Below are 12941 nucleotides of genomic sequence, written 5' to 3'. Positions count from 1 at the left end.
TGGTAGATATTCAGGTCCTGCTGGGCCGCAGGGAAGTCAAGTCCTTGATCCGGGCAAAAGGGCTCCATTTTTGGCAAAGGGAGTGGGATGCTAGTAGTAAGGGGAGGCAATTTTATCACGTGCATCGGTCAGTAAAGGAAGAGGAGGGAGTATGGGATGTAGGAGAGAGGAAGTTGTGTGGAGTAGCCTACGGTTTGGACATACAGGTTTGAATGCCATGTTGTGGATGATGGGGAGACATGAAACAGATCTGTGTGATGAGTGTTTAGTGGAGGAAACGGTGGAGCATGTGTTGATATTTTGTGAACTGTATGACGTAGATAGGGAGATATTGTGTGAAAGGGTTAGAGAGGATGGACGGGATTGGGGTTTGGGTGGTGTAGTGGCAGAAAGGAATTGGTGTCTAGGTCTCATATTTCACTTTCTTAGAGGAACATGACTAATGAAGAGAATTTAATGTACACTGAACAAAAATATAAACGCAACATGTAAAGTGTTGGTCCCATGTTTTATGAGCTGAAACAAAAGATCCCAGAAATGTTCCATATGCACAAAAAGCTTATTTCTCTCAAATTCTGTGTACAATTTTGTTTACATCCCTGTTAGTGAAGATTTCTCCTTTGCCAAGATAATCCATCCAATTGACAGGTGTGGCATATCAAGAAGCTGATTAAACAGCATGATCATTACACAGGTGCACCTTGTGCTGGGAACAATAAAGGCCACTCTAACATTTGTAGTTTTGTTACACAACACAATACCACAGATGTCTAACATTTTGAGGGAGCGTGCAATTGGCATGCTGACTGCAGAAATGTCCACAAGAGCTGTTGCCAGATAATTTAATGTTAATTTCCCTACAATAAGCCACCTCCAACATTGTTTTAGAGAATTTGGCAGTACGTCCAACCGGTCTCACAACCGCAGACCACGTGTATGGTATTGTGTGGGCGTGCGGTTTGCTGATGTCAACATCATGAACAGAATGCCCCATGGTGGCGGTGGGGTTATGGTATGGGCAGGCATAAGCTACAGATAACAAACACAATTGCATTTTATCTATGGCAATTTGAATGCACAGAGATACCTTAACGAGATCCTGAGGCCCATTGTAGTGCCATTCATCCGCTGCCATCAACGCATGTTTCAGCATGATAATGCACAGCCCCATGTCGCAAGGATCTGTATACAATTCCTGGAAGCTGAAAATGTCCCAGTTCCATTGAGCATGTTTGGGATGCTCTGGATTTACATGTATGACAGCGTGTTCCAGTTATCGCCAATATCGAGCAACTTCGCACAGCCATTGAAGAGCAGTGGGACAACATTCCACAGGCCACAATCAACACCCTGAAGAACTCTATGAGAAGGAGATGTGTCGCGCTGCATGAAGCAAATGGTGGTCACACCAGATACTGACTGGTTTTCTGATCCACGCCCCTATTTTTTTTTAAAGGTATCTGTGACCAGCAGATGCATATCTGTATTCCCAGTCATGTGAAATCCATCGATTAGGTCCTAATGAATTTATTTCAATTGACTGATTTCCTTATATGAACTGTAACTCAGTAAAATCTTTAAAATTGTTGCATGTTTCACATTTTTGTTCAGTATAGTTAGGACGTGACTGGCCTCACACTCCAGTACAGTAGGTGGTGGTGTATGCACATTGAAAGTTGGATGCAATCCGCTAACCCAATACCAAAGAAGAAGAAGCAAAACTAGTGACGACCAGTCCCGTTTTGTGTGCAGGAAACATTGCTCAAACCGACTGTGGAGTTTATCATACAGGGATATGTACAGTGAGGGAAAAAAGTATTTGATCCCCTGCTGATTTTGTATGTTTGCCCACTGACAAAGAAATGATCAGTCTATAATTTTAATGGTAGGTTTATTTGAACAGTGAGAGACAGAATAACAAAAAGAAAATCCAGAAAGACGCATGTCAAAAATGTTATAAATTTATTTGCATTTTAATGAGGGAAATAAGTATTTGACCCCTTCTCAATCAGAAAGATTTCTGGCTCCCAGGTGTCTTTTATACAGGTAACGAGCTGAGATTAGGAGCACACTCTTAAAGGGAGTGCTCCTAATCTCAGTTTGTTACCTGTATAAAAGACACCTGTCCACAGAAGCAATCAATCAATCCGATTCCAAACTCTCCACCATGGCCAAGACCAAAGAGCTCTCCAAGGATGTCAGGGACAAGATTGTAGACCTACACAAGGCTGGAATGGGCTACAAGACCATCGCCAAGCAGCTTGGTGAGAAGGTGACAACAGTTGGTGCGATTATTCGCAAATGGAAGAAACACAAAATAACTGTTAATCTCCCTCGGCCTGGGGCTCCATGCAAGATCTCACCTTGTGGAGTTGCAATGATCATGAGAACGGTGAGGAATCATCCCAGAACTACACAGGAGGATCTTGTCAATGATCTCAAGGCAGCTGGGACCATAGTCACCAAGAAAACAATTGGTAACACACTACGCCGTGAAGGACTGAAATCCTGCAGCGCCCGCAAGGTCCCCCTGCTCAAGAAAGCACATATACAGACCCGTCTGAAGTTTGCCAATGAACATCTGAATGATTCAGAGGAGAACTGGGTGAATGTGTTGTGGTCAGATGAGACCAAAATCGAGCTCTTTGGCATCAACTCAACTCGGTGTGTTTGGAGGAGGAGGAATGCTGCCTATGACCCCAAGAACACCATCCCCACCGTCAAACATGGAGGTGGAAACATTATGCTTTGGGGGTGTTTTTCTGCTAAGGGGACAGGACAACTTCACCGCATCAAAGGGACGATGGACAGGGCCATGTACCGTCAAATCTTGGGTGAGAACCTCCTTCCCTCAGCCAGGGCATTGAAAATGGGTCGTGGATGGGTTTTCCAGCATGACAATGACCCAAAACACACGGCCAAGGCAACAAAGGAGTGGCTCAAGAAGAAGCACATTAAGGTCCTGGAGTGGCCTAGCCAGTCTCCAGACCTTCATCCCATAGAAAATCTGTGGAGGGAGCTGAAGGTTCGAGTTGCCAAACGTCAGCCTCGAAACCTTAATGACTTGGAGAAGATCTGCAAAGAGGAGTGGGACAAAATCCCTCCTGAGATGTGTGCAAACCTGGTGGCCAACTACAAGAAACGTCTGACCTCTGTGATTGCCAACAAGGGTTTTGCCACCAAGTACTAAGTCATGTTTTGCAGAGGGGTCAAATACTTATTTTCCTCATTAAAATGCATAATCCTTGTCGAATATTGGACCCGAAAGTGCTGGAGAGGGTGGAGGGCCAGGATAGAAGTAAGGTAATGTGGTGTGGGGATTTTAATGCCCACAACACACTCTGGGTGGGGAAACAGATGGATGGAAATGGCCAAATGATGGAAAATCTGTTATAAATGAAAGAGCTGGTGTGCCTGAATGATGGCCGAGAGACCAGGATTGAGTCTGCCTTGGACCTCACTCTGGTATCTAGTGCAATGGCAGGAATATGTGAGTGGGAGGTATGGGAGGAGTCGACAGTAGGGAGTGATCATTACCCCATAGTATGTACAGTAGGCCGGAGGGAGGAGGAGGTGTCAGTGGATGGAGTAGGCAGGTGGGTGTTTGGAAGGGCAAAGTGGGATCAGTTTCAGGAGCTGAGTGAGCAGGTGATGGCTCGGGTGGATATGAGCGGGTATGTGGATAGTATGAATAACTGGGTGAGAACAGCTTTAGTGGGGGCAGCTACTGAGGCTATACCTAAGTTCAGAGAGGAGGAGGAGGAGGAAAGCAGTCCCATGGTGGACGGAGGAGTGGGGGGCAATGGTGAGGATTAGGAACAGGGCATTTAGAGTACTGAAAAGGACGCATAACTTCCAACATCTGATTCAGTATAAGCAGGCCCAGGCCCTGGTGAGGAGAACTATCCGTCAGGCAAAGAGGTCATGTTGGCGTCGGTTCTGTGACACCATTGGAAGGGGCGACACCTGTGGGAGAAGTGTGGGGAATGATTAAGAGGATGAGTGGGTGAGTGGGGTCAGTAGGGAGTGGGATTACCAGTGTTGACGAGTTGGGAGGATGTGGCAGTAACAGGTGAGATGGCGGAGATGATGGCCAAAGCATTTGTCCAAGTGCATAGTTCGCCAAATTTGTCAGAGGAGGGGCAGAGGGGGAGAGAGAACACGAGAGAGGAGCATCCTGGAGGAGGGAGGATGTAAATGATGCGTTGAATGCACCATTTACCATGGCAGAGATGAAAAGGGCAATAGGTAAGGCTGGGTTGACTTCATCTGGGAAAGATGAGGTGTACTATGTTATGTTGGCCCATCTTAGTGATGAAGCACTGGATAAGGTATTGGTGTTGTACAACAGAGTGTGGGAGGGGAAACTACCAGGTAGTTGGAAGGAGGCAGTAGTGGTAGCAATCTGGAACCCAGGGAAGGACCCAACGAAGCCAACAAGCTATCGGCCAGTAGCTTTAACATCACATGTATGTGATATTATAGAACGTATGATTACGGAGAGGCTAACTTACTTCCTGGAGAGCAGGGGGCTAGTCTCGCCACATCAGAGTGGGTTCAGGAAGGGGAGGGGAAATATGGACCCAGTGCTCTGCTTAGAAGCAGACGTCAGGAAGGCTCAGGTGAACAAGGAGATTGTTGTAGCTGTCTGTTTTGATGTGGAGAAGGCATATTATATGATGTGGAAGGAGGGGTTGTTTATCAAGCTTGATATTATGGGTGTAGGAGCAGTAGCGGTGCGTGGGTAAAATCACTGGGAAGCCAGAGAAAAAGCCATATTACAACCTATGTGTTGTGATAATTGCGTTGTTTGCTTTATAACCTGTTAGTTCATATGCCTTGCGACCGTGATATATAGGCCTAAAGGTCGAGACAATAAGAAGATAGTGGCAGAATAAATTCAACCACACCTATTTTTCATCACAAAACCGGAGAGCAACCTCTGTCCGGTGGAGTCCACAAAGCATATTGCATGTAACAAACAGTTACATGACCTACAGCATGCTCAAGCAAGTTAAAGTTTCCGACATTTTCAGACAACTAAACAACTATTGATTTAGAACCATGAGAGTTACCGCAAGTCGCAAAGAAAACAGGAACTGCCTCCACTATTCCAGCACCATTTCAACTTCAACATTTCAACATCATCAAATCACCTCTGCTTAGTCTAATACAGTGACAACTAAAAGATACCAAAAACAATTGAGTCAACATAATCAACATAAGCTAAATATGATGTGGCTGTCCATGGTTCTGATTTGTGTGTGTGTGTGTGTGTGTGTGTGTGTGTGTGTGTGTGTGTGTGTGTGTGTGTGTGTGTGTGTGTGTGTGTGTGTGTGTGTGTGTGTGTGTGTGCGCGTGTGTGCGCGTGTGTACGTGTGTGCGCGTGCGTGCGCGTTCTGCAAGTAGAAAAAAATATGTTGACTCACCCTACTTGTAGAAAAATGCCAATGCCATCCTCCTCTCTTTCATGTTGACGAAACGGTCTATCACTCTGTCATACAGTTCACAGTTTTATTTTTTGTTGTCTTAGGCTACCTGACTAAAATACTTGCTCGGTAGCCTAACTTCCTTTCATTGGCAACGTTAGCTAGTTAACATTAGCCTTCTACATCTAGATACATATTGAACTTCCATCCTCTCAGGCCAGGGGCACAATGAATGAATTAATGGTCGGATCGCCATTATAATCATTGGCCAGTACGGAAAATTAAGTAAAACCACAAGTCCAAATCCCTATCTCCATCCATGGCTAATTTAGGAAAGGGCCAATTTTAACTAGCTAGCTAGCTACCGGAGGACAACAACACAACCACAACGAAATGCAACAACTCAAGTTGTTTCTGTCAATGACATATGCTCTCAATGCGATTTGATAGGAGTGATGCCAAATCCAAACTGGCTTCCCTTGACACTTTTTTTTGGTGCACCAGGGCCATTCACAGTTGAACTCACTCAGTTTAGCTCAACGCTGATTGGCTATTATTTTCTACTTTTTTTATCAAGGGAGGCCAAATGCTCGCTGGCTTCCCTTGCATTCAATGCTATGGGTGGCAACAATGTCATACAATTTTGGACCAGACAGCATCAGATAGATGGCCTACACATACAGAGACAGAGGGGCGCTGTTTCGCTCGCTCGTGTACATTCAACTTCTTGTGAATTGAAGAAGAATTATGAAACATAGAGAGACTAAAAATACATTATTTTACATGTTTTTTTGTTTTTTTGTTGGTAAATTTTTTGGGGAAGCCTAGCTTCCCTTGGCATCCATGAATACACGCCACTGGGTAGGAGGAAGAACGTACAACTGGATAAAGGATTTCCTGTTTGGAAGGTCTATCAAGGTGAGGGTGGTGAAGTATCTATCAGGCAGCTACCTGGTGGATAACGCTACACAGCAGGGGAGCGTGATTTGCAGATGATGGGGCCTTATGGAAGAGGGGAAGAAATGTGCCATACACAGTCAGGAAGGTACAGGAAGCAATTGAGGAGGTAGAGCGGTGGGCATTAATGTGGGGATTCAGGTTCTCTGTAGAGAAAACTCAGACAGTGTTCTTTACCAGGAGGAAGGAGGGATAGGAGGTACGCTTGAGGTTATATGGGAGAAACTTGGAGAGGGTGGTGGCCTTCAGGTTCCTTGGGGTATATTTTGACACTAGACCGACCTGGGCAGAACACATTGAGAGAGTGGTGGGAAAGTATAAGAAGGTGCTAAATGTGATGCGCTGTCTGACGGGGAAGGAGTGGGGGGAAGTGCATTTCTCATTGAGGACCATGTACAGTGCCTTCGGAAAGTATTCAGACCCCTTGACTTTTTCCACACTTAGATACGTTACAGCCTTATTCTAAAATTGATTTAATTTTTTTATCCTCAGCAATCTACACACAATACCCCATAATGACAAAGCGAAAACAGGTTGTAGACATTTTAAAAAACAGAAATACCTTATTTACATAATTATTCAGACCCTTTGCTATGAGACACAAAATTGAGCTCCTGTTTCCATTGATCATCCTTGAGATGTTTCAACAACTTGATTGGAGTCCACCTGTGGTAAATTCAATTGATTGGACATGATTTGGAAAGGCACACACCTGTCTATATAAGGTCCCACAGCTGACAGTGCATGTCAGAGCAAAAACCAAGCCATGAGATCGAAGGAATTGTCCGTAAAGCTCCGAGACAGGATTGTGTTGCAGCATTGAAGGTCCCCAAGAACACAGTGGCCTCCATCATTCTTAAATGGAAGAAGTTTGGAACCAGCAAGACTCTTCTTAGAGCTGGCCGCCCGGCCAAACTGAGCAATCGGGGGAGAAGGGCATTGGTCAGGGAGGTGACCAACAACCTGATGGTTACTCTGACAGAGCTCTAGAGTTCCTCTGTGGAGATGGGAGAACCTTCCAGAAGGACAACCATCTCTGCAGCACTCCACAAATCAGGCCTTTATGGTAGAGTGACCAGACGCCACTCCTCAGTAAAAGGCACATGACAGCCCGCTTGGAGTTTGCCAAAAGGCACCTAAAGACTCTCAGACCATGAGAAACAAGATTCTCTGGTCTGATGAAACCAAGATTGAACACGTCTGGAGGAAACCGCAAACTAACCCTACGGTGAAGCATGGTGGTGGCAGCATCATGCTGTGGGGATGTTTTTCAGCGGCAGGGACTGGGAGACTAGTCAGGATCGAGGCAAAGATGAAAGGAGAAAAGTACAGAGAGATCCTTGATGAAAACCTGCTCCAGAGCGCTCAGGACCTCAGACTGGGGCGAAGGTTCACCTTCCAACAGGACAATGAACCTAAGCACACAGCCAAGACAACGCAGGAGTGGCTTCGGGACAAGTTTCTGAATGTCCTTGAGTGGCCCAGCCAGAGCCCGGACTTGAACACGATCGAACATCTCTGGAGAGACCTGAAAATAGCTGTGCAGCATTGCTCCCCATCCAACCTGACAGAGCTTGAGAGGATCTGCAGAGAAGAATGGGAGAAACTCCCCAAATACAGGTGTGCCAAGCTTGTAGCGTCATACCCAAGAAGACTCGAGGCTGTAATCGCTGCCAAAGATGCTTCAACAAAGTACTGAGTAAAGGGTCTGAATACTTATGTAAATGTGATATTTCAGGGTTGTTGTTTTTTATAAATTTGCAAAAATGTCTAAAAACCTGTTTTTGCTTTGTCATTATGGGCTATTGTATGTGTTTTTATGAGCAAAACATTTTTTCAAATCCATTTTAGAATAAGGCTGTAATTTAACAAAATGTGGAAACGGTCAAGGGGTCTGAATACTTTCCGAATGCACTGTTGCATTGATCCGATCTGTAATAGACTATGGCAGTATAGCGTATGGTTTGGCAGCCCGGACCTCATTGGAAAGAACTCAGAATATATAGTGGGGTGTTTTGGACCTCCCCAGTTGCTGCACTACAGGTGGAGATGGGGGATATGCCATTGCAGATTAGGAGACAGCAGCTGGCAATGAATTATTGGGTCAACCTACAGGGACATGGGGTGTCTCATCCTGCGAAAGGGATTTTACAGGCATGCTGGGAACATGAGCGAGGATAGAACACAAGCTTTGGGTGGGTGGGTAATACCCAGGCGAAGGAGATGGAACAGTATGGAAGGGAGTTTAGTTCAACGGTAGCTATTCCTGTAAATCCACCATGACTATGTGGAGGAAAAATGTATAGTCTGGAGGGACAGCCTTGAATTGTACATCTTGTCTCATACATTTATTGGTTCCTGTAGGTGCTGGGTAGAGATATGAGGGGGAGATGGTCGTGACCCCCTCCTCAGACCTTTTGGCAGAACGCCCAGAATATGTAATATAAATTAAGATAGCAGACGGTGCCAGACACATGCAGGAACCAACCCTATGAACCATGCCTATGTAGCTTATCTGTGTAAGCAGAGCTCACTTCATGTGATGCGTAATTTGAAAGAGTCAGGCGCAGGAGGGTAAATCACAGTATACAGAGTTTATTCCGTAATCCAGCGTAACCAGTTCAGTGCGCAAAACAGGTGCACTGGAACAAACATGCACATGGGGAAAAATACCCCGGCAATACAAAATACTGAGCTCAACCGAGCTACTAATCCTCACAATAAACAATCACCCACAAGGACAAGGGGGCAGAGGGAACGCTTAAATACGTTCTAATGAGGGGAATATGAACCAGGTGTGTGTAATTGACAAGACAATACAAATGGAATGATGAGATATGGAGCGGCAGTGGCTAGAAGGCCGGTGACGACAAATGCCGAAGCCTGCCCGAACAAGGAGGGGTTCGGCCAGGAGGACGCATAGCAGGGGAGCGAGCCAGATGGCGACGGAAGAAATCCCGCAACAGGGAGGGATCGAGGATATCCCTCACCGGGACCCAGCACCGTTCCTCTGGACCGTACCCCTCCCATTCCACAAGGTACTGAAGGCCCCCCACCCGACGCCTTGAATCCAGGATGGAACGGACGGAGTACGCCGGGGCCCCCTCGATGTACAGAGGAGGCGGAAGGACCTCCCGCACCTCAGACTCCTGGAGCGGACCAGCCACCACCGGCCTGAGGAGAGACACATGAAACGAGGGGTTAATATGGTAATCACGGGGGAGTAACAACCTATAGGTAACCATGTTGATTCTCCTCAGGACTTTGAACGGCCCCACAAACCGCGGGCTCAGCTTCTGTCAGGGCAGGCGGAGGGGCAGATTCCGGGTCGAGAGCCAGACCCAATCACCCGGTGCGAAGACCGGGGCCTCACTGCGGTGGCGGTCAGCGTTGGCCTTCTGACGTCCCACGTCTCCTCCGCGCGCCGAAACCAGTCATCCACCGCAGGAGCCTCGGTCTGGCTCTGGTGCCACGGTTGGGTTAGTGGAGGAATGATGGAGAGAGTTCTGGGCAAGAACCTATGCACATCCTTATTTACCCGTTCCACCTGCCCATTAGACTCGGGGTGGAAACCAGAGGTCAGGCTGACCGAGACCCCCAGACGTTCCATGAACGCCTTCCAGACCTTGGATGTGAACTGGGGACCCCGGTCAGACACTATATCCTCTGGTACCCCGTAGTGCCGGAAGACGTGTGTAAACAGGGCCTCCGCAGTTTGCAGGGCCGTGGGGAGACCGGGCAGAGGAAGGAGGCGGCAGGCCTTGGAAAAGCAGTCCACAACGACCAGGATGGTGGTGTTACCTTGGGAGAGGGAAAGATCGGTAAGGAAATCAACACTCAGGTGAGACCATGGTCATTGTGGAACTGGTCAACTTACCAGCTGGGAGGTGCCTAGGTGCCTTACTCTGGGCGCACACCGAGCAAGAGGAGACCTACACCCTCACATCCTTAGCCAAGGTAGGCCACCAGTACTTTCCAGTCAGGTAGCGCACTGTACGGCCGATACCTGGGTGACCAGAGGAGGGTGACGTGTGCGCCCAGTAGATCAGACGGTCACGGATAAGAGCAGGCATGTACTGCAGCCCAGCTGGACACTGAGGTGGAGATGGCTCTGTGCGTAACGCCTACTCCATATCCGCGTCCATCGCCCATACTACCAACGCCACAATGCAGGAGGCCGGGAGTATGGGGGTGTTGTCTCTGGGCCTCTCCTCTGTGTCATACAGCCGTGACAATGCGTCTGCCTTCATGTTCTTCGTACCCGGGAAAAAATACCCCGGCAATACAAAATACTGAGCTCAACCGAACTACTAATCCTCACAATAACAATCACCCACAAGGACAAGGGGGCAGAGGGAACACTTAAACACGTACTAATGAGTGGAATATGAACCAGGTGTGTGTAATTGACAAGACAAGACAAATGGAATGATGAGATATGGAGCGGCAGTGGCTAGAAGGCCGGTGACGATGAACGCCGAAGCCTGCCCGAACAAGGAGGGGATGCTGCTTCGGAGGAAGTCGTGACACTTCAGACCGGTACTTTATGCAAGTTTAACTGTGACCTCTCCAGCTTGCTGTTAATTTGTATTTTGTATTTATTATGGATCCCCATTCTTCCTGGGGTCTGGCAAAATTAAGGCAGTTACAGTGGCTTGCGAAAGTATTCACCCCCATTGTCATTTTTCCAATTTTGTTGCCTTGCAACCTGGAATTTTAATTGATTTTTGGGGGGTTTGTATCATTTGATTTACACAAAATGCCTACCACTTTGAAGATGCAAAATAATTTATTTGTGAAACAAACAAGAAATAAGATAAAAAAACAGAACTCTAGCGTGCATAACTATTCACCCCCCCAAAGTTAATACTTTGTAGAGCCACCTTTTGCAGCAATTACAGCTGCAAGTCTCTTGGGGTATGTCTCTATAAGCTTGGCACATCTAGCAACTGGGATTTTTGCCCATTCTTCAAGGCAAAACTGCTCCTTCAAGTTGGATGGGTTCCGCTGGTGTACAGCAATCTTTAAGTCATTCCACAGATTCTCAATTGGATTGAGGTCTGGGCTTTGACTAGGCCATTCCAAGACATTTAAATGTTTCCCCTTAAACCACTTGAGTGTTGCTTTAGCAGTATGCATAGGGTCATTGTCCTGCTGGAAGGTGAACCTCCGTCCCAGTCTCAAATCTCTGGAAGACTGAAACAGGTTTCTCTCAAGAATTTCCCTGTATTTAGCGCCATCCATCATTCCTTCTAATTCTGACCAGTTCCCAGTCCCTGCCGATGAAAAACATCCCCACAGCATGCTGCTGACACCACCATGCTTCACTGTGGGGATGGTGTTCTCGGGGTGATGAGAGGGGTTGGGTTTGCGCCAGACATAACGTTTTCCTTGATGGCCAAAAAGCTCAATTTTAGTCTCATCTGACCAGAGTACCTTCTTCCATATGTTTGAGGAGTCTCCCACATGCCTTTTGGCGAACACCAAACGTGTTTGCTTATTTTTTTCTTTAAGAAATTGCTTTTTTCTGGACACTCTTCTGTAAAGCCCAGCTATGTGGAGTGTGTGGTTTAAAGTGGTCCTTTAGACAAATACTTCAATCTCCGCTGTGGAGTTTTGCAGCTCCTTCAGGGTTATCTTTGGTCTCTTTGTTGCCTCTCTGATTAATGACCTCCTTTCCTGGTCCGTGAGTTTTGGTGTGCGGCCCTCTCTTGGCAGGTTTGTTGTGGTGCCATATTCTTTCCATTTTTTAATAATGGATTTAATGGTGCTCCGTGGGATGTTCAACGTTTTTTATAACCCAACGCTGATCATTACTTCTCCACAACTTTGTCCCTGACGTGAAAAAGCCATATCTCAGACTGGCCAATAGAAAGAAAAGATTAAAGATGGGCAGTCTGAGATATGGCTTTTTCTTTGCAACTCTGCCTAGAAGGTCAGCGTCCCGGAGTCGCCTCTTCACTGTTGACGTTGAGACTGGTGTTTTGCGGGTACTATTTAATGAAGCTGTCAGTTGAGGACCTGTGAGGCGCCTGTTTCTTAAACTAGACACTCTAATGTATTTGTCCTCTTGCTCAGTTGTACACCGCGGCCTCCCACTCCTTTTTCTATTCTGGTTAGAGCCAGTTAGTGCTGTTCTGTGAAGGGAGTAGTACACAGCATTGTACGAAATCTTCAGTTTCTTGGCAATTTCTCGCATGGAATGGCCTTCATTTCTCAGAACAAGAATAGACTGACGAGTTTCAGAAGAAAGTTATTCGTTTCTGGCCATTTTGAGCCTGTAATCGAATCCCACAATTGCTGATGCTCCAGATACTCAACTAGTCTCAAGAAGGCCAGTTTTATTGCTTCTTTAATCAACACAACAGTTTCCAGCTGTGCTAACATAATTGCAAAAGGGTTTTCTAATGATCAATTAGCCTTTTTAAATGATAAACTTGGATAAGCAAACACAATGTGCCATTGGAACACAGGACTGATGGTTGCTGATAATGGGCCTCTGTACGCCTATGTAGATATTCCATTAAAAATCAGCAATTTCCAGCTACAATTGCC

The sequence above is a fragment of the Coregonus lavaretus genome, assembly GCF_964263955.1.
Source record: "Coregonus lavaretus genome assembly, chromosome: 24".
Lineage (NCBI taxonomy): Eukaryota > Metazoa > Chordata > Actinopteri > Salmoniformes > Salmonidae > Coregonus > Coregonus lavaretus.
Note: the sequence above shows the minus strand (reverse complement) of the source record.